This window comes from Triturus cristatus, chromosome 7 (assembly GCF_964204655.1).
Source record: "Triturus cristatus chromosome 7, aTriCri1.1, whole genome shotgun sequence".
In the NCBI taxonomy this organism is placed as follows: Eukaryota; Metazoa; Chordata; class Amphibia; order Caudata; family Salamandridae; genus Triturus; species Triturus cristatus.
The window spans coordinates 525,903,151-525,926,527 of NC_140590.1; positions in this window are offsets into that span (position 1 = coordinate 525,903,151).

Consider the following 23,377-nt stretch of genomic DNA (forward strand, 5'->3'; position numbering starts at 1 on the left):
ATTGAAGTGAAATTGCGACGGGTTGTTTTGAGGTGAATTGTGGGGATTGCGGGCGGCAGGTCGGGCGGTAGTTAGTCCTGGAAGCGAGCTCTATTTATTTCTTCTTCTACTGTACAAGTTCTTAGTACCCATCCAGGCACTGCCTCCTCCGGCTGGACAACCAACAGGAACCATAAGTGAAATCACCATGGGAGGAAGGAGCCACACAAAGGAGGGATATTTGCTTTGCTCAAACAATACAACGCAAGCATTTCAGAATGCCACAGAAACCAACCAATGGCAATCGATGGGTATGTCAAAAACCCACAGAAGAGATACACCAGGTGTTGCAGACAGCGCATGTGCTGTCCAGGCTCAACCTAAAAATGGGCAAACTCGAATCAACACAAAGTCCTAGAAACTGTGGCCAGGAGGGCACGTTTCTACACCAGTCGTGGAATTGACCAGTGATTCGGACATACTGGAATGCGATTGTCTCTTGTAGGATGATACTGTGTGGGAAGCATACAGAAGCTTCATCTCAATGTTGTTTATTAAATATATGGGAGGCAACAAATCTAACAGCTGGGCAACAAATATGGGTCACACTAGGCCTCATGGTAGCCAAACGTAACATAGCTAGAAAATGGAGGGCGGATGCGGGCCCACATTCTGTGATTGGCAGACTGACATGGATTGGTGCATTCAGGCAGAAAACGTGGTCTGTGAGGGGAGAGGTTGCCCACATAAATGTACAAAGATTTGGGGTGCTGGAATGAAAGTAGAGGGATGCTCTGTCTGCCGGTGGGAAGACGTCCCAGCCTGGGAGAGACTGAGGATTAAGTACAATAGCTATTTTGCTGAGATCTGAAAGTGGGGGAATGTGCAGCAACGTGGGAAAACAAGGGAGAAGACTGTCCTGATATATATAAGACATGCAATTTGTGATCTGATGCCGACTGTGATGATTACTGCTGTCATGTGTCTCTCTTTTTCTTGATTGCAGTAAAAAGATGTTTAAAAATATCCATATTTCAATTGCAGCTTGTGCAAGCTGCAATAGAAAAATTGATGTTTCTGACCACCCATAGGGCGGACGCATCCAAATACTGCAGGTGGAACCGCCGACTAATAGTCCTGCTGCTTCATTGCCGCTATGGTGTCGGTCGGACATCTTAACCAAGCCCCAGGTTTGTCTAGCACCATTAAGTAAAGTGGCGGGAAGGGGGTGAGTTGTCTGTGGGATGACTGCGGCGGAGGGTCAGGTCCTCTAATCACAGGTTCACATGGAGGTATATGGCAACATTCACTCCAGTGCTATGTACCAGGTGAGGATCCAAGAGAACTAGGCAGTTAGAAGATTTAATACAGGAAGATTTATAACAGCTGCATGTCATCGCAGGCCAAGAACAGCATCACTACTCCTTCACTTTCAGAAAACTGTACTATAGTATTGCAATCGTTTATATGGGTAATTTGTGATGCCAGCAGCATCAAGATCTTTTCGCTGTTGGTCATATCCTACTTGTGCTTTATGATTCTCACCATTTGGGTTTTGTGCAGTGTTCTTCATCCTCTTCTGGCATTAGTGCATATCGTGTCACTGCAATATTGTGCAGCGCGCAGCGTAGCAGTGGGATTGTACGCACCTAATCCAGGTTATATGCCAGAGCAGCACAGGTATGGCAGAGACAACAAATGCATGCTCAGGTGAGCTGCGGCTCTTAATGTGTGCTTTGATGTGAGCTTGGTCCTGTGTAGTTTGCTGGATACCCAGAGTCCACACCAGGGGGTGGAGGGATGGGAATGAGAAAACAGCAATGCATGGAAAACGCATGTACATTTACTGTGTGTTTTTGTAAATTGCACTGGTGTGTGAAACAAATAATATTATTTTTGCTTCATCGAGGGGGGGCGGACTGACTGCTGCTCGCCATATGCCAGTCCCTCAGCTTCCACCTTTTGAAATTGTATTTTGTATTTTTAAGTTAATAACAATCCTTTACCACCTGCGTTAAAATGAAGCAGATATTCTTGACAAATTCATCACGCTTAGCTATTTTCAAAAGGATTTTAAGTTACAATTTCACACGAGAGATGACTGCATGTGATTTAACGCATTTGGTAATTACGATGCAAAAATATAAATCAATAGGATGTGATGACATTACACTCGCACTTGAAATTATGCTTGATGTTACTATGCTAAAGCATGCGGTAATACACGTCTGCAGCAATTATAACGAGTTGTTTAATAATGCAAACTCCTCAGATTGTGCCGAACGGGGGAATTCATCCGATAAAATAAAGTCCATTAATGGAGAACCTTCTGGCGGTCTTACCTCCCCCACAGAAATAGTCTGGTGGGGGTAATGCGACCAGAGGAATACTCACCAAAAGACCCTAACACAACAAAACCTGATCACGAACCATTGTCTCTTCAGAAATATACAACTCCTATCTTCCCCATGTTTCCTTTGCTGTCCTTTAATTAAGACGTGAGAAGAAAATTGCCTTCATTTTTCACAAAGAAAGAAATCCTTTCTTCTCTTTGATGTTACCAAACCTCCTCCCTGGCACATGTCAAGAAAAGCATATGAAAGAAAAGCTGTTCTCCTCTCAGAAACCAGTCCCGAAAATATTGATTGCTACAATTTTCACCCTTTCAATCTTCCCCACTTTCAATCCCCTTTCTCTTGAGTTGTGAAACTGCAAATTGTAGCGTGCAAAGAAGGCTAATACAGTTATAAACAAGTTTGAGCACCAGATATTTGGAATTATGTGTATGCAAACATCTTGCAATTATATTACAAAGGGACTCTGCTAGGTGTGAATAGTGTTTGCTGGTACATGCAGGTTTCAGTAATATAAAGTATTTTTCATGTGATCCAGGGAGTCATATTGAAAGCCGGCCGTAGAACTCTAGGGTGATCTTCTTGATTTAAACAATGGTACCCGGTACATGCAGGTTCAAGCAGTGCAAATTATCCTACTTAGGAAGTTCTGGGGGCACAGTGCGGGAAGGCCCAAAGAACTATAGGTTGATCTGCTTGGTGTAACCATTGGCACCCGGTACACGCAGGTTCTAGCAGGACAAATTATCCTCCTTAGTGTGTCCTAGGGGCACAGTGCAGGAAGTCCATAGAAATATAGATTGATCTGCTTGGTGTAAAATGTTGTTCCTAGTACATGCAGGTAGCAGTGGTGTAAAGCATTCTGCTTGGTGTGTCCTAGGTGAGCATAGTGTAATCAGGCCCCAAACCCAGAGGCTGATCTCCTTAGTGTGAAAAGTGGAGTCCTGCTACTTGTAGGTGCTAGCACTGCAGAGTGATCTCCTATATGTGAATAATCGGGTCTTGGTGTTTACTTTACAAAGCGCCATGGTCTGTGCTGCTTAGTGTGAGCGGAGGAAGTCAGATATATACAGGCACTAACAATGTAGCCAGTTCTGTGTGATGTGATAAATGAGGCCCTGGTGTGTATGATCCTAGTATGCAAATCTTCTCCTTTGTGTGAAGAGCATTGCCTTAGTGCAAACAAGCCTTGCCTGTGTTGGTGTACTGCTTGGTGGGAAGAGTGAGGCCCTCATATGTGTAGGTTATGGGACTATAATTGATTCAGCAGTGGGGCCATGGTGCACTCAGAACCTAGTCCATCCTAAACCATTGTCATCTCACCCCTCCACCCTGCAGCCCATTGGTCTTTTAGTTCAGAAATTTGAGATTGGCATCCCCCCACATATCACTGATTAAGCTACAGATATGCTACCTGTGCTGTTATTGGAATGTGCCAAGCTCACACTGCAGGTGTACATGTTTTGCCTGTTCTCTGCGTGCACTCCTGTTTCTTTGCCCTATCTGAGCTGCTTTCTGTGTTTGTGAGGGTGACAGCCAATGGAATATCCATTTTTAGTAGTGTGCTTACATTCCAACTGTAAATGTAATATGAGCTCTATTTGCGCAATAGATACCTGAACTACTCCAGACATGGTATGCCTGTTCTTTGCATGAAGGGCTACAATACATTACTGCTGCCTGTGTGTGTTTGTGTTGAAGACAGGTTAAACAGTTGCTGTCCGTGCTTTGTCTGTTCTGTGTATGTTTACTTTGCACTGCTGCTGTATGTGTTGTACCTGTTCTCTGTATGAATAAAGCTTGCATGGTTGCTTCCTGTGCTGTATCTCTGCTGTACATGAAGGAAGAATATATGGCTACTGTAACTTAGGATCTGTTCAGCATGAGAAGAAAGCCTACCTGCTGCCTTTGCTGCTTTTGTGCTCCGTGTGACTGAACTACCCTACTTACTGGGTGAATGTGTATGTGTCCCTGCCTGTGTTCTAGTGAAGCTTGCACTGCTGCCTGTGCTATACATGTTTGGTGAGGTTGGCTGCTTCTGTTTCATCTGAGCAGGTTCTTAGTGTCAGAGGTCCTTGCTGTGCTTCTGTCTGTTAAATACCTCTAGCTTTTAAGGGGAGGTTTGCACATATTTCTACTACCCTTGTGGTGCTTTGATAATGTTGTATTAGAGAAGGGTACACACCTACCTGCAAGCTATTCATGGTCTTTGAGCGAGGGAAATTTGCTTCTTCTGTCTGTTCAGCATATTTATTTGTATGTGTGTCATGAGAGATTGCGTTTCTGTTGCCGCTTCTGGACTTGTCTTTTATATGTTGGTGTGAAGGAAGCAAGTACTGTGCCTTATGTTTCTAAGGGATGCTTGCACCAATGATGCCTATTTAGCGCTCATTTCCTCCTTGTCCAGCTTCCTGTTCCAGTCTTTACAAAATGAGCAGTTCTCATGTGGAACAGACCTTTATTACCTAGTCCAAACTAAAAGTTCCCCCACTATGGCCACCAGGGTTATCCCCAAACCTTTTGCTTTTTCCCCTTTTTTTCCTGACCTTTTGTTGTTGGTTTTAGGACTCTGGGCACTTTACCACTGCTAATCAGTGCTAAAGTGCATATGCTCTCTGTGTAAATTGTGAACATGATTGGTTATCCATGATTGGCATATTTGACTTACTGGTCAGTCCCTAGTAAAGTACACTAAGTGTGTCAGGGCTGGTAAATCAAATGCTACTAGTGGGCCTACAGCACTCATTGTGCCACCCACACGAGTAGCTCTGAAAAGGTAACTCAGACCTGCCACTGCAGTGTCTGTGCGCAGTTGTTAACTGCCATGTCAACTTGGCAAGTGCACCCACTTGCCAAGCCCTAAACCTTCCCTTTTCTTACATGTAGGACACCCCTATGGTAGGCCCAAGGTACCCCCTGGGCAGAGTGCAGTGTATGTGAAAGGTAGGACATGTACAGATGTGTGTAACATGTCCTGATAGCGAAATACTGCCAATTTAGTTTTTCACTATTGAAAGGCTATCTTGCCCCATAGGACAGATTGGGGAATGCTTTGTAACATTTTACAAGCATATCTTCCCATAGGGGCAAGATAGAAAAATAAAGTTTAGGCTCTCTGAACTCAGAATTTAATAACACATCTTTTACTAAAGATGGTTTTTAAATTGTGTGTTTGAAAATGCCACTTTTAGAAAGTAGGTATTTTCTTGTTTAACCATTCTGTGTGCCTCTGCCTGTTTGTGCATTGACTGTCTGGTTTTGGAGTGAAAGGGGCCGGGGAGGTGCATTCTCTCAGACAGCCACCGGGGGAGTTGATGTGTGTCCTGCCTTTCCTGAATGAGTCAGGGTTGGGCTGAATAGACCTGGTCTGCATTCAGAGTAGGTGAGGAGTTCTCACTAGCACCTGAATAGGCCCTTTCTGCATTTACAGTGGTGTGAGGAGATTTCCCTTGTACCTGAATAGACCCTGTCTGCCTTACACAATGCTGTTTCCACCTCCTGCCGGGCAGCTGCACCGGAGAGGACAGAACTGGTTTGGGCTGGGCTCAGAGACCCTTGCACAAAGAGAACAAAGGCATTTTGTGGTATAAGTATTAGACCTAAAAGCCCTGAACTTTAGACTACTTCTGGAATTAAGAGGAACCATGGCCAAGGACAAGAGCTGGAGAAACTGAGGAGGAGTACTGCCCTTGCTGTGTGTCTGGTTTTGGCCTGCAGTTGCTGTTTCTGCCAAGGAAAGCAGAAGGACTTTGCTGTGTGCTGTTTTCCCTGCTTGAGTCTCCAAGGGCTTGAGTAGAGCATGCCTCCAGTTTTGACGTCTCAGGAACACAAATTCTTCACCCCCACCTCCCTTGAACTTACTTGCTGGGAGGTCTGACCTGCCAGGAGTGCCTGTGACTGTGTGGGGCCTCTGGGTTGTTTCTGCTGCTGGGAGCTGGAAAGCAATGCAACAAACAAGGAAGTTGACACATCGCTCTTCTGGTGACAGTTTTTTGATGCAATGCCGTGGTGTGAGAAGAATCTGCCCGCAACACCGCGCCGCTGCTGAAACCGACGCAGAGCCTGTCGCCGCTGCAAGATCGACACATCGAGGTATCGCGGCTGAAAAGGTCGACGCAGCGCCACTTGCTGCCGCCACATCGTTCACCGACACATTCCGGATTTCCACACATCATCCCTTTGCTGCAAGTTTTCCCCGATGCATCACCCGTGGATCGGAGTCGTCTCAGAATCAATGCATCGCATCCCCCTAAAGACCGGACCCGACACACCGCTCCCCAGTGTTCAGGGGAACTGTAGCGTCGCATCCATGAAGGTCTCAGGAAATGACGCATCTCTTTGTTTTTCGACGCTTCCCATCGCTGCGGCTGTTTGGCTTGGTGAATTTTGTCACAACAACAGGTACTTTGCATGAAATCACGCATTCATAGTTTTCTATGGACTCAGTTGCTAAAACCTTTTGAAAGCCATTTTTCTTAATACTTGTATGTTGGATTTATGTTGTTTTGGTCATGTTAAGTTTAGATAAAGAGACTTTATTTTTCTAACCCCGTGTGGTGTCCATTTGTGGTGTTTTCACTGTGTTACTGTGAGTGTTGGTACAAATACTTTACACATTGCCTTTGGGATAAGCCTGTCTGCTTGTGCCAAGCTACCAAGGGGGGGAGCAGGGGTTATCTAGAGTGTGTCTACCCCTTACCCTGACTAGAAGCAACAGTCCCTATTTGGACAAAGTTACCTCCCTCTGCCAACTAGAGACCCCCATTTCTAACAACAACTTCCTTTTCTTTTCTTTCTCTTACCCAGCCGCTGCTGGCATGGGTGGGAGGTAGGGGATGTGGGCAGGAGGGGAGCAGGACGCAGGTAGAAGCAGGTATTAAAAAATAAAAGAAAAAGAAAAAAAAGGTACCTTCTGGCCGCTTCCTCACCACGTCTCTCCTCCGTAGTCTCTTGCTCGGCCTGAACAGGAAGCACACCCAGGCTCTCCGTCAGCCAATCACAACACTGCCTTAGCAGCATTGTGATTGGTCTGAGTGCCATGGTTCGGCACTCAGATGCTGACTAGGAGCCTGGGGATGTTCTCCACGCAGACTGTAATGCAGCCTGCATTGAGAACATGCGAAGTGCGCATGACTGTTTGGCCGGCCCAAGAGGGCAGACCAAACAGTCATTGCGCACTTAGGAGAGTGCTATCACTCCTCCCCTGCCCTGCTCTGTGAGCAGAACAGACTTGCAAAGCTGATACAGTATGACAAAATAAAATGATAATAACACAAGTTATTATCATTTTATTTTCCCTTTATTTCACTTACAAAAATGCAGTGGGGCAACGCTGCTCCACCTTAGCGGTGGAGTGGCCACTGCTCTTACCTGCCTGACCTTTTAAAAAAGTGAATTCCATTTATTTTATTAAGTATATCCATTTGTTTACGATGCGTATTTCCTTTGAATACTTGCTGTAGTTATGCAACTTCCACTTTTGGTCATACCCCTCTGCAGATCAGACGCAGCCAGTTACAGCACAGTAGTTACATAAGAATTTCTGAGCTTGCAGAGCAGTCTTTATTATTTCCAAGAGCTGAAAAAACAAAAATTATTGATTATTTCCAGTGCCTGCAATTTCTGTTTATGTACATTTTGATGTAAGGGTGTCCTGCTTGGATCAATCCACGTTGGCTGAGACACCTACTCATTTCAAAATAGCAAGGATTTCGGGAACCCCAACAACACAGAAAGCAGTGCTGTCTTAATAAAGCAAGGTGGAGGAAGTTTCTTAACTGAGGAAGGAAGAACAGGCTGGATCATCAAGAGAGGGTATTTCTATGGCAATCCTGTAGGTCATGATAAAGACTGCTCTTGACACTGCCTTTAAGGCACAAGAGGGCTCTGCACCTCCAGCTACTAAAATACCAAGAGTACAGCCAATAACGCACCTCCAGATGGCCCAAAGGAGGAAGACAGAAGGGGTTATTTTGTACAGGGTGCTGAGCTTTCCCTCCCCTGCCTTTAGCTAGTGATGATGATGACTTCTTTACCCAGTTTTAACAAATGGACCTGGAATCCTTGCATGCACTTCGACGTGTTCTTACACACAAATGGAAATGCGTTAATAAAGGTTTCCTTTCCCAGATTTCTTTCAAAGCAATATCCTTTGAAGGAGTTTTCCGAGGACTTTCCATCCACAGTAAAGGTGGATAACCTTACTGTTAGAAATGGGGATCTCTAGTTGGCAGCGGCTAGTGCCGATGTCCAAATAGCGATCCTTCTTCCTAAGTCAGAGTAAGTGGCTACACCCTTTGATAACCCCTGCTCAGCCCTGTGGTAACGTAGCACGAGCAGACAGGCCTATCTCAGAGGCAGTGTGTGAAGCATTTACAACCATACATAATAACGCAGTGAAGACACTACAAAGGGACACCACACAAGTAGCTGTAGAAAAATAAGTATCTTTACATTGGCTTAACACAAGGCTCAAAAAGCGATCTAGAAACCACAATGCATATAATTACAGATTCACTTCAAAAGCAATAGAGGCACTCAAAAAGCGTATGAAACGAACTTAGTTCGAGGCCAGGGTCCACGCGACCCGGTGATGCACAATGTACCTGAGATTTAGAGGGGAACGTCAGGCAGCCCCACATGGAAGCCGCAGGGATGACAGGCGGACTCGTAGCAGCCACAGCTCCCCGCTGTAGCGGTCCGCGGCATGCACTCACGATAACCCTGGGATGGGGCTTAAAGGCGGGCACCCACAGGTGATAACAAGATCCTCGAAGTGGTGACTAGTGTTGGCACTCAGCGGCACAGCTCCTCAGCTGCAGCGGCCCACAATAGCGACAGCGATGATTCTCGTAGGACGGCCAAGGCGGGCTCTCAGTGGCAACAGCTCCTCAGCTGTGGCGACCCACAATAGCGATCACAATGACTTTAGTAACACAGGCAAATGCGTGCTCTCAGCGGCAACAGCTCCTCAGCTGCGGCAGCCCACATTAGCGATCACGATGACTTTGGTAACACAGGCAAATGCGGGCTCTCAGCGGCAACAGCTCCTCAGCTGTGGCAGCACACAATAGCGATCACGATGACTTTGGTAAAACAGGCAAATGCGGGCTCTCAGCGGCAACAGCTCCTCAGCTGCGGCGGCCCACAATAGCGATGCGATGACTTTGGTAACACAGGCAAATGCGGGCTCTCAGCGGCAACAGCTCCTCAGCTGCGGCGGCCCACAATAGCGATGCGATGACTTTCAGCCCGCGTTCCCCGCTGTAGAACCAACGGCTCTGGAATTCTCAACAGAGGCCTCACCTGCGAGTAGAATCCCTCTCAAATAGGAATCCGGACTGCTGATGGGTGAAGTCTAATGTCCCTGAGACTTCAGCAGGAGGCAAGCTCAAATCAGGCCCTTGGGTAGTTGCTTCAGCAAGATGGATAAAAGTTTCAAAGTCCTTTCCCTCTCGTTACACGGACAGAGGTTCATCTTGACATCCAGAAGTAACACACCGTGTAGGGGTTTTAGCACAGATCTTTATACCCCAAAAATCTTTGTTCTCAAAAAGTCACAAATCACTGAACCCAGCCAGAACCAGTTTGGTGTCGTCCTGGAGCACTTTATTTATGAGGCTACATCCTGCCTTTCAGGGAGAGGGGGTCTGCCATCAGACGCACAGTGGGAGGTGGAGCCATCATTCACCTTGTCAGGCACAGCCCTGCTCAGATCAAAGGGTCACCCCTCCCCATACTCCAACTGCAGATCTCTCTAATTAATCCAGGTCGGTCTCAGCCTGCCCTGACCCTCCAAAACCAGACAGCCAATACACATAACAGCAGAGCACATGGGAAAACTTAGGCGAGAAAAAACCTACTTCCCAAAAGTGGGAGTTTTAAACACAGAATATAGAAATAAACATCACTAAAAGATGCAGTTTAATATTTGGAGCTCAGGCATACTAAATTCGACTTTCCTGTCATTTTCCTTGGGTCAATTAGGATTATACCAATTCATACAGTCAATTTACAATAGGGAGCATTTGCGCTGTCGCACTGAATGGCAGTGGCACAGCGCCCAGAGCATCTAACACCGGCAAACACAGAGGAACCAAAAGCGAAAAATGGAAGGGAGACCCACGCCAATGGTGCAGGGTCTAACACGCGTCCCCTCCAGCTGAAATGTAGGGAGGACTACCCACCCACTTGGAAGTTCTCATCACTAAGGCGGAAAAATCTGGACAGACCATCAGCATTGGCATGTTCTGTACCAGGGCGGTGTTCCCCAGTAAAGTCCATACCTTGTAGGGAAATGGACCACCTCAACAACTTTGGATTCTCTCCCCTTATCTGCATCAACCATCTGAGGGGCCTGGGGTCTGTCTGAACCCGGAAGTGAGTCCCAAACAGGTATGGTCTCAGCTTCTTCAGTGCCCAGACCACAGCAAATGCCTCGCGCTCAATTGCACTCCACCTCTGTTCCCGTGGAAGTACCCTCCTTCTAATGAAGGCTACAGGTTGGTCTAGGCCCTCCTCATTGATCTGTGACAGAACGGCCCCCACACCATGCTCGGAAGCGTCTGTCTGGACAACAAATTATTTTACAAAGTTGGGCGCCTGAAGTACCGGTGCTGTGCACATGGCAGTCTTCAGGGCGTCAAAAGCTTTCTGACAGGTGTCAGTCCAGTTCACAATCTTTGGCTGCTTCTTGGAAGTCAGCCCAGTCAAGGGTGCAACAATGTTGCCATACCCCTTGACAAACCTCCTGTAATAACCTGTGAGTCCGAAAAAAGGCTGTCACCTGTGTCTGGGTCTTTGGGGGCTCCCAAGCCAGGATGGTTTCAATCTTGGGCTGTAGGGGCGCTACCTGGCCACTCCCCACCTGGTGTCCCAAGTACACCACAGAACCCTGCCCAATCTGGCACTTACTGGCCTTGATTGTAAAGCCTGCCTTTCGCAGTACCATCAACACTTCCCAGAGGTGGCGCATGTGGTCCTCCCATGAGGAACTAAAAACTGCAATGTCATCCAGGTAGGCGGCTTTTGTAAATACCAACGCCATATAGATTGAAGAAGTTGTTGTTTATTTAAGATTTCCAGTATGGACCCCCTTGACGTGTCCTCTCAGCTCCTCAGCCAAGCTTCCTCTGAGGTCTCTTCATTCTAGATTCCTCAGAAGAACCTTGTTGCTAGGTGCTGCATCACCATACTTATTTTAAAGGAATACAACACATCCCTCCTTGTACAAATACAATTGCAAATATATACAAGTCAAATGCAAACATAAATACAACAAAATCAAAAGCGTATATAGTCATCCAATACAAGTCAATTGCAAACATAAATACAACAAAATCAAGAGCATATATAGTCATCCAATTTTTTAGGTCTCGTTTTCAGACGTTCGCTTGGAACTCTGTTAGACACATCAAGAGAATTGCCACAAGTTGCATTTTCAATTTTTTTTGTACTGTTGTCCAACCAATATTTTGTTTCAACATCATTACATTTAGCAACTCTAGAAATGTTCCACCACTTTCCATCTGAAGTTTTTATCACATTGCCATTGACATCCACAACCATCTTGGGATCAGATAATTTAGACTGACCTTTCCTTACAAGATTGTTAGGACAAACCCTCACGTAGTCACCTTTTAAGAAAATTCTCTTACTGTTTGCAATTTTATCATTGTATCTTAACTGATAACCTTCTTGATATTTAATCACTCTTTCCCTGATTTTTCCTTCTTCTATCGTTTTCTTACCACTCCTCCCCATCCAAAAAGGCACTGCCGCTGAACAAGGAGTCCTACCTTTAAGTAAACAAAAAGGTGTTTCACCAGTTACTGAACTAGGAGTAGTCCTATAGTCCCACAACATTTTTTTTACTTGCATTTTCCAACACATGTTCATGGATACCGCCAATTGAATGTTTTCCCCCAAAACGCGGTTGAAGCGCTCAACCAAACCATTTCCCCTAGGATGATATACAGGTGTTTTCAAATGTTTGACCCCCCATTTCTTCAGGAACTCATCAAATTCATGTGAAGAAAATTGTGGACCATTATCAGATAATAATTCTGCCGGACAACCTTCCCTCCTAAACACTTCTTCACAAAAAGAGATGACATTGCTGGTCTTGACCTCAGTCACAAGTGCTACTTCAGGCCACTTCGAATAGTAATCTATCATGACTATGGCATACTTTTCTACAGAGCCTAGCCCATCAAACGGCCCACATATGTCAATTGCCAGCCTTTCCCATGCTCCTTCTGGAAACTTCATAGGTGTTATAGGGGAATCTCTCATTACATGAGATTTGTCACTACATGTGCAAGATATACACTCCCTCACAAACCTTTCTATATCTCTATCCATATTAGGCCACCAAAAATCCATTCTCGCCTTCCTTTTGACAGCCGACATGCCACCATGACCTTCATGTAATAGATGCATCAACTTGGATCTTAAAACAGTAGGCACTACTAATTTGTCCCCTCGCCTCACTACACTGTCAACCACAGATAGTTCTTCCCAAACATCCTTATACATTGCCATGTCTACATCCAGCTTGACTTTGTTCGTGGATGGCAAACATCTGATTATTTTGACCAAGGAATCATCAGAGATAACCGCATCCTTCCACTCTTGTTCACTTATAGAATGATGGAGATCATCAATGTTAGCAATTAGCAGATCATCATTGTCACTATTATCATCCAGCGTATTATCCACAGGTAATCTTGATAAGCAATCCGCATTAATGTTTTTCACACCCGCCACATATCTTAGGTTAAACATATACTCTACTAGCCCCTTTAGTTGTGAAAATGTCTAACAAAGGTCTGTGATCAGTACGCAGTTCAAACTTTGTACCCCAAACATACACCCTGAAATGTTGCACACCCCACCAACATGCCAATGCTTCCTTCTCAATAGTGGAATATGACAATTCAGCACCCTTAAGCGTACGTGATGCAAACGCTATCACATGCTCCTTACCATTACACTCTTGCATTAATACTGCTCCTAAGCCATATCCACTAGCATCAGTTACTATGATTGACTTATTTGAAGGATTAAAAGATTTTAGAGCTGTGGCACTCGCAACCGCTTTTTTGACAGTCTCAAAAGACTCTTGACATTCTTTTGACCATACAAAACTGATGCCTTTCTTCATGACATCACGTAATGGTTGTACTATGTCAGAAAAATGATGCACAAATTTTGCATAATACTCGGCCAGTCCTAGGAATGACCTTAATTGGTCCTTGTCTAAAGGTGGAGGGGCTTTTTCTAAATCTTCCACCAAATTTAATTTTGGTTTTATACCCTTGGCGGATAATGTATGACCCAAATATTCAACTTCAGGTAAACAGAATTTACACTTTTGTAAACTGATGGTTAGACCAGCAGATTCAAGTTTGAATAGTACTTCCCTCAAAACCTTGTCATGATGATCTTCATCCTTACCCCATACCAGTACATCATCTTGGAATACCATAGCATTATTAACATCCTTCAATATTTTTTGCATGATCCTCTGGAACACCGCTGATGCCGAGGCTAGCCCAAACGGCATCCTAATAAATTGAAACGCACCTTCAGGCGTAATAAAGGATGTTAAATGTTTCGACTCAGGTTGTAGGAGTACTTGATGATAAGCACTTGATAGATCCAGGGTCGTGAAATACTCCCCTCCTTCAATACTCGCTAACATCTCATTTATACGAGGTAAAGGAAATCTGTCTACCCAAATATTCTCATTTACATCTCTCAAATCCACACACATGCGGATTTTTCCGTTGGGCTTGTGCGCGATCACAATAGGACTTAACTATTGTGACGCTTCAATGGGTTCAATTACTTTCTCCTTACACAATCTTTGTAATTCATTTTTTAACTCCCCTCTTAAAGCCATAGGTACATTACGTACTTTGTGTACTCTTGGAATTGCGTCACTTTTGACAATAATTTTATGCTCAAATCCTCTGAGACACCCTAAGTTATCACTGAATAGTTTGGGAAAATCATTTACCCATTTGTTCACCTTGCTCACATCTGTTAAAAGCACCTGTGAAGGATGATTCGGGTTAAGTATGATCCCCAAACCTTTTTGTTCCATCCACCCAAAAGACATCTGCCAGATTCTACAACATAAATTTTTGCTAGAGTCTCTCGATCTTTAAATTGAATCTTAGCATTAAAATATCCTATTACCGGTAATTTCTTCCCACAATATCCTATTGGTTCAACATCAGTAGGAATTAATTTGCCCACTCCTAGTTTTTCCCATTTGATTTTGTCTATCAAAGTGAACGGGGAACATGAATCGGCCCACACTTGTACCTCGGTATTGTTAATCAACACCGTACATTTAGGAGGAACATACAGCGCTGATTGATCATTACTGACTGAACTGACTTGTTCAATTACCATGACTTCAACATCGCTTCCATCATCCTCACTCTTACCTTCCACATTATTTGTCATGTACGCATTATCTATCGTGTTAATCGTTTTTTAAAACTTGGAAGGTCATTGGTTTTACACACCCTTGAAAAATGACCTATCCTTTTGCACTTATAACAACGACTCTTGAGTGCAGGACAGTGTACAGCATCTGCACTGTGTCTATAACTTCCGCACCTATAACAACCTTTCCTACTGTTCACCTCTTGTTTTATCTTGAAATTCATCTTATCATCACTGACACTTTTAGATATATTTTTTTTTTAATTGAAATTCACTGCACATATTTTGTTAGAATCTGTTTCACTCTTTAAATTAGTTTCAGCTAACTCTTTCACATATTGTGACGTATTTTCTAAGCGTCTGGCAATCTCTATGGACCTATCTAACGATGGGTCTTTTAAATCAAGCAACTTCTCTTGTATTCTTTTGTTATTAGTTCTGTTTATAAGTTGATCCCTGATTATTTCATCCCTTAAATCCTTAAACTTGCAAGTTATTGACAATTTTCTTAAAGCAGCAACATATTGCTCTATTTTTTCTCCTTGTTTTTGGGAGCGTGAAAATAATTTATGCCTTTCAACCACAATGCTCAACTTTTTACCAAAATTTTCAGCCAAGGCTGTTAATGCCATTTCATATACATCTTCATCTTCGTCAGACGAATTATTAGCATTCGTGGAATCCCTTCCACTCCCAAACATACTTTTAATATGGCCAACTTCCTTTTTGGTATAAATATATCACCCCCTATAGCTTCTAAATATGTAGTAAAAGCTTCTTTCCAATCCTCCCATTCCATACACGGAGGACCAGGTTCATGTAAAAATGTAGGTGGAATGGGAATCGATGACTGTGTTGCCATATTTTATCTATTGTTAATTATATATATTCTTGTTCTTGTTTCACTTCTTAATTCCTTCTGGTGCTTGTGATGTGATGTACTCCACCTCGTTTCTTTTATTAGCACTCGTGTCTCTTTCTAGATATCCTTGCTTTCCAGGACAGTTCCCACGTTCTTACAAGTGTTGCGCTCCACCTCGTTATGTTTTTATTTAGTATTCGTGTCTCTTTTTAGAGACAATCTTTGACAATCTTAGAGACGATTTCCCACACTGCCTCGGTTCGCCGATCCTCAAAAAAAAATCCTCCAAGATGAAGGTCCTCTCTCGCAGCAACTCCTCGACTCAGCCGCACATCAGCCGGCTACGATCCATGAAACGCCAGTGTCATCATGGAACAGCACGCGACCTCGAATCAGCCGCAAATCAGCCGGCTCCGATCCATGCACGCGAGCAACAGGCACGCGACTCGACTCAGCTCACTAGCTTGCGCCCCAGCGCGCGGTTCGATTTGAACACAGGTGAGCATACAATCTAATTTGCCTTACTTCAAGGTGTAATTGACCTTAAATGGTATTTTAGACTAACCTTTTTGGCATGTAAGGCAATATTCAGCTCTGGGGGTCCACAGTCTTCGCGTTTTCGGTATTCCGAGATTACGAGTCGTCAAATAATTAAAAGAAAAATGTTCTTAAATGTCTTTAAAATCCGCCATCCTGCGTCGCCATTTTTGTAAATACCAACGCCATATAGATTGAAGAAGTTGTTGTTTATTTAAGATTTCCAGTATGGACCCCCAGACGTGTCCTCTCAGCTCCTCAGCCAAGCTTCCTCTGAGGTCTCTTCATTCTAGATTCCTCAGAAGAACCTTGTTGCTAGGTGCTGCATCACCATACTTATTTTAAAGGAATACAACAGCGGCACTGAAATCTTCCAGCCCAACCAACACCCTGTTGACCAACCTCTGAAAGGTGGCAGGGGCATTCTTCATCCCAAAGGGCATCATCCGGAACTGGTAGTGCTCATCTCTCCTTTGCCCCGTCAGTCAAGGTGATCTGACAATACCCAGACGTCAAATCAAACGTGCTGAGGTACCATGCAGCCCCTAGCCGATCTATGAGCTCATCAGCTCAGGGGATGGGGTGCGCATTAGTCTTCATGACTGAATTGAGACATATGTAGTCCATGCAGAACCGAAGTTCTGGGGTGGCACTATGTGCTGCAGCTTTTTGTACCAGGACTACGGGGCTGGACCAAGAGCTGCTAGAGGACTGAATCAACCCTAAAGCAAACATTTTGGAGAAATCCTCCTTAATGCATGCCCTGACCCGGTCAGTCACTCGGTAAGCCTTGTGCTTCACAGGAGGACTTTCCCCAGTGTCTATGTCATGGACGCACCAATCAGTGACACTAGGCACCAGGGAGAAGCGGTCACTGAATTGCCCCAACAGTTGGCGACAATCGCTCTGCTGCTCAGGGATCAGTGTGGTGGAGAGGACCACACCCTCCACTGACCCATCTTGCTTCTCTGCACGCAAGAGGTCAGGAAGAGGCTCACTCTCCTCTTCCATTCCAGCATCTGTGGCCAGAAGCATGCCCACTTCAGACCTCTCAAAGTGGGGCTTCAGGCGGTTAACATGCAGGACCCGCAAGGGGTTCCTGGGAGACCGCAAGTCCACCATGTAGGTAACGGGACTCTTGCGCTCCACCACCTCAAAGGGGCTGGTCCACTCATCTTGGAGTGCACAGGGCTCCACTGGGGCCATGACCCAAACCTTTTGACCAGGCTGAAACTCAATCAGAGTGGCATTCTGATCGTGCCAGCGTTTCATCTCTTCCTGGCTGGCTTCCAGATTTGCCTCAGCAAGTTTTCTGAAACACAGAGTCTGGTTCCTGAAGGCCAGCATGTAACTAAACACATCCTGGGGAGGTTTCCTGGGAGATTGCTCCCAGCCTTCCTTGACCAGACTCAGAGTTCCTCTTACTGGGTGACCATAGAGCAGTTCAAAGGGACTGAACCCTAAGGACTTCTGTGGCACCTCATGGTAAGCAAACAGCAGGCATGGCAAGAGGACGTCCCACTTATGCCTCATGGGCTCCTCTAGGCCCATAATCATGCCCTTAAGGGTACGGTTGAATCTCTCAACCAGCCCATTACCTTGGGGGTGGTAAGGAGTCGTAAACTTGTAAGTCACACCACACTCCTCCCACAGAGACTTCATATATTTGGAAATGAAGTTAGTACCCCTGTCAGACACAACCTCTCTGGGAAATCCCACACAGGAGAAAATCCCCATCAGTGCATGTCCCACCAAGGGGGCCGTCACTGTCCTGAGTGGGATGGCTTCAGGGTATCGGATGGCATGGTCCACCAAGACCAGGATGAAGCTATTGCCCATGGCTGTCTTTTTTTGTTTAACTTTGTTTTATTGAGTTTAACATAATGCAAACACAAAGCAATGCTCTCGTGTCCCAAGAAATATGACAAAGCTGAAAGCCAGTACCCACCTGTCCGGTGTACAATAACACAAAGCCCATGGCTGTCTTGAGGTCCAGAGGCCCCACAATGTCAATGCCCACTCCCTCGAATGGGGTACTGACAACTGGAAAGGGCTGGACTGGGGCCTTGATCTTCCCCTCACTCTTCCCACTTTCCTGGCGAGTTTCACATGTCCTGCAGTGAGCATCCGAGCTGCTGCACATCTGGAGCCAATAAAAGTGGTTGACCAGCCTCACGAAGGTCTTGGTCTCCCCCAGATGTCCGGCCAATGGCAAATCATGAGCCAACCCCAGTAGGAAGGCTCTGAAGCGCTGGGTACCACCAGCACACGGGCTGACCCAGGCTCAGCAACCTTAGGCTCGCTGTAAAGAAGGTCATTCTCCCAATAGATCAGATGTGACCCTGACTGATCATCTGCTGCCTAGGCTGCAGCCTATCGCTGCAGCTCCTCAAGAGAAGGGCACGTTCTCTGCTGTTCATAAAATTCCTCCCTGGTGGGCCCTCCTTCCTGCTGCCATTAGATCAGCTCAGGCACATCCCCCAGTGTGGCTACTTGTTCCCCTGTAGGCTCCAGGGCATCCCCCTCAAGGTCTGCTCCCTCCTGGACCGTGGGAACTATGGGGACCGGTTTCCCATACCCCTACCCCTTCTCTTTAACCCCTTCTGTGCCACGCCCTTTCCCCCTCCTGTGCCGGGCGTTTTATTAGTGGGTGGGGTTCATGACGAGATAGTCTCGTCATGGGCACAGCGTGACCGTGCTCCATGACGAGACTATCTCGTCATGGGCACTGAAGAGGTTAAGGCAGGGGCCTGGCCCACACTTTCTGGCTCCAGGTACTTCTGAACATCCTTACTGGCTGCCATGGACCGAGTGGTTGCGCACGCCCACTCAGGCAGACCCAACATTTCCAAGTGAGATTTCGTCGCCACTGTAGCCCACAGGGAGTTCTCCAAATCATTGCCCAACAGACAGTCTACCGGCATGGCTGGCCTCACAGCTACTTGAAGACTTCCTGAGACCCCCCCACTAAAAGGGAACTTGAGCCACCTCACACTGGGTCTCAGAGTTGTCTGCTGACACTATTGGGCAGAATGCATGGGGACAACCTGCTCTTTGGACACCAACCGGGAGCTGACAGCAGTCACACTAGCTCCTGTGTCCCTCAGAGCCTCCACCCTATGGCCACTGATGGTCACCCACTGTCTATACTTCTTAGTGTTAGCGGGCAGTGCAGGGTTAGGGACCTTCTCAAAGTCTTCCAGCGAGACAAGGGTCAATTCTACAGGATCCCACCCACCTGGGGCACCCACACCTCCCCTCCCAGGGCTACACTAGCAATCTGGCGGGGGGGGTGCATGGGGTGGTGCACTGGAGTCCCTCTGGGGACACTGGGGATCATAATACCGGTGGCCCACTTGACCACACTTAAAACAAGTAAGAGGCCCCTTATGAACAGGCCTACCTGTCTGGGGCACTGGCGTCTTCTCAGGGGGAGGCTGGGACACCACTCCTTGGTTCCCTTGGGAATTAATTTGGGGCTCTCTCTGGAACACCCTCGGTTTACCCCTGTCCCCCCACTTCTCTGCTGGGGACCCTGCCCACCTTTGGCGAAGTCTCTCACCGGACCCTTGCGAACCCGGATGCTCACCCAGCGGTCCGCCTCCTCAGCAAGCTTCCTAGGGTGAGTTAGCTTGCTATCAATAAGGTGCTGGCGTAGCTCTGGAAAACAGTTACTAGATAAATGCTCCCATGCAAACAAATCATACAATTGCTCAAAAATTTCCACTTTGCTACCCTTTACCCAGCGATCCATTGCTCTGCAAAAAAAAGACACATATTCAACCCAAGTGGTACCCTCTAACTTCAGACAGGTTCTAGATCTCTGCCTGTACATTTCTGGGGTCAAACCATATTGCGTCATCAAGGCCTCTTTCATATGGGCATACACCATCCTGCTCTCTTCAGGCAGCTCCAACAGGGTATCCCCCCCATAACTCACAAAGCGTCCCCACAACCCCACTCCCCAATCCTTCTCAGGGACCCTGATGGGACACCATGGCTATCTCATACGCAGCAAACCATTGCCCAAAATACTCACTCTTATGGAAATCCTTGATGTCATCCTTGGGTATGTAAACTCTACTCTCGGTAGGTACTAAAGGTATGCTGCCACCAGAGGGAGAGATCTCTAAACTCTTAGCCTTGATCTCCAACTCCCTCAATATTCTCTGAAGCTCAAGTTTCATTTTCTCAAGTTCAAATGCCAACCTGTTATTCTCAATATCCAACTTTTTACTCTCTAAGTCCTTCTGACCTTCCAATTTGGCCATCTACAAACTATGCCTCCTATCTCTCTCTCCCTGTCCTCCATCTCTTCTGGAGACAGACCCTTTGAGGACACACTAGTAAATGGATTGGGAAGTGCTTTACCTCCCACTAAATTCCTAGCGGACTCTCTCGCTTCTAACCAGGCCTTAAGGGCCATCTGATACTCCTCCTTCCTAGAGAGACCCGCAACAGGGACTGTGAATCGCTTGCAAAAAGACTTTAGCTGTTTGGCAGTGTAGGTTTCTAACCTGTCTTCCTCAAAGATGAGATTCTCCGACGGATTGGCGTTGGCCTACCCATTGTAGACATAACCAGCAATTACAATCAACAATAGAACAAAATAAAACCGCATGTGGTTGCGCCTAGGCCTACACTCACTAGTAGCGTACACCAGTTATTGTATGTGGATCACAAATGCAAGTCCTGATCCTCACCACTGACCAGCAATATTAGAAATGGGGATCTCCAGTTGGCAGCGATTGGCGCCGATGTCCAAATAGGGATCCCTCTTCCTAAGTTAGAGTAAGGGGCTACATCCTTTGATAACCCCTGTTCAACACTGTGGTAAGGTAGCACGAGCAGACAGGCCTATCTCAGAGGCAGTGTGTGAAGCATTTACGACCATACACTACAAAGGGACACCACACAAGTAGCTACAGAAAAATAAGTATCTCTATATAGGCTTAACACAAGGCTCAAAAGGTGATCAAGAAACCACAATGCACATAATTACAGATTCACTTCAAAAGCAATAGAGGCCCTCACAAAGAGTGTGGAATGAACTTAGTTCGAGGCCGGGGTCCACGTGACCCGGTGATGCACAATGTACCTGGGACTTAAAGGGGCACGGCATGCAGCCCCACAAGGAAGCCACGGGGATGACAGGCGGACTCGCAGCGGCCACAGCTTCCCGCTGTAGCGGTCCATGGCGTGCACTCACGATAACCCTGGGACGGGGCTTAAAGGCGGGCACCCACCGGTGATAACAAGATCCTCGAAGTGGTGACTAGTGCGGGCACTCAGCGGCACAGCTCCTCAGCTGCAGCGGCCCACAATAGCGATGGCGACGATTCTCGTAGGACGGCAAATGCGGGCACTCAGCGCAACAGCTCCTCAGCTGCAGCGGCCCACTATAGCGATAGCGATGATTCTCGTAGGACGGCCAAGGCGGGCTCTCAGCGGCAACAGCTGCTCAGCTGCGGCGGCCCACAATAGCGATCACAATGACTTTAATAACACAGGCAAATGCGGGCTCTCAGCGGCAACAGCTCTTCAGCTGCGGCGGCCCACAATAGCGATCACGATGACTTTGGTAACACAGGCAAATTCGGGCTCTCAATGGCAACAGCTCCTCAGTTGCGGCGGCCCACAATAGCGATCACGATGACTTTGGAAACACAGGCAAAAGCGGGCTCTCAGCGGCAACAGCTCCTCAGCTGCGGCGGCCCACAATAGCGATGCGATGACTTTGGTAACACAGACACATGCGGGCTCTCAGCGGCAACAGCTTCTCAGCTGCGGCGGCCCACAATAGCGATGACTTTCAGCCCGCGTTCCCCGCAGTAGAACCAGAGGCTCTGGGAATCTCAACAGAGGCCTCACCTGCGAGAAGAATCCCTCTCAAATAGGAATCCGGACGGCTGATGGGTGAAGTCTAATGTCCCTGAGACTTCAGCAGGAGGCAAGCTCAAATCAGGCCCTTGGGTAGTTACTTCAGCAAGATGGATAAAAGTTTCAAAGTCCTTTCCCTCTCGTTACACGGACAGAGGTTCGTCTTGACATCCAGAAGTAACACACCGTGTAGGGGCTTTAGCACAGATCTTTATACCCCAAAAGTCTTTGTTCTAAAAAAGTCCCAAATCACTGAACCCAGCCAGAACCAGTTTGGTGTCGTCCTGGAGCACTTTATTTACGAGGCTACATCCTGCCTTTCAGGGAGAGGGGGTCTGCCATCAGACACACAGTAGGAGGTGGAGCCATCATTCACCTTGCCAGACACAGCCCTGCTCAGATCAAAGGGTCACCCCTCCCTATACTCCAACGGCAGATCTCTCTATTTAATCCAGGTCGGTCTCAGCCTGCCCTGACCCTCCAAAACCAGACAGCCAATACACATAACAGCAGAGCACACGAGAAGGCTTAGGCAAGAAAATACCTACTTCCCAAAAGTGGTAGTTTAAAACACAGAATATAGAAATAATCATCACTAAAAGACGCACTTTAATGTTTGGAGCTCAGACATACTAAATTTGACTTTCCTATCATGTTACTTGTGTCAATTAGTATTATACCAATTCATACAGTCAATTTACAATAGGCAGAATTCGCGCTGTGGCACTGAATGGCATTGGCACAGCACCCAGAGCATCTAACACGGCAAACACAGAGGAGACAAAAGCGTAAAATGGAAGGGAGATCCACGCCAATGGTGCCAGGTCTAACACTTACTGTTGGTTTATGCTCACAAAGCAGGGTCAATGGAGCCTATGCAGCAGCAAACATTTTCATGAGAGCTAATGCCTATAAAGTGTATAGTGTCAAATCCCATCTGAAGGACTTCAAGTATCTAGCAGAACAAATGAATGAAGGGGCAGACTCTTCTCTTTTATTAGCTACAGTTGAACAGTAAGTTTGCTTCTTATCTTTTGTGCTTTAGCTGTGGCTTCAGAAGCAACCATTCTGGCACTTCGTCGCATTTGGTTATGCTCCTGGAAATGTCACACTACTCAAAAACAGAGGCGACTCCTCTAATATGATGGAGGAGCTGCCAGCAGCATGAGAGTAGTGTTTGGATTGGCCACATGGATTAGGGAGTAAATTACACAGCACGCCCAAGGAGCAAGTGCTAATGATTAAGCTCTCTCGACAGGCGGCTTTCCATTCCACGTTTTGCTTTCACCTTTTGGCGTGACATGCC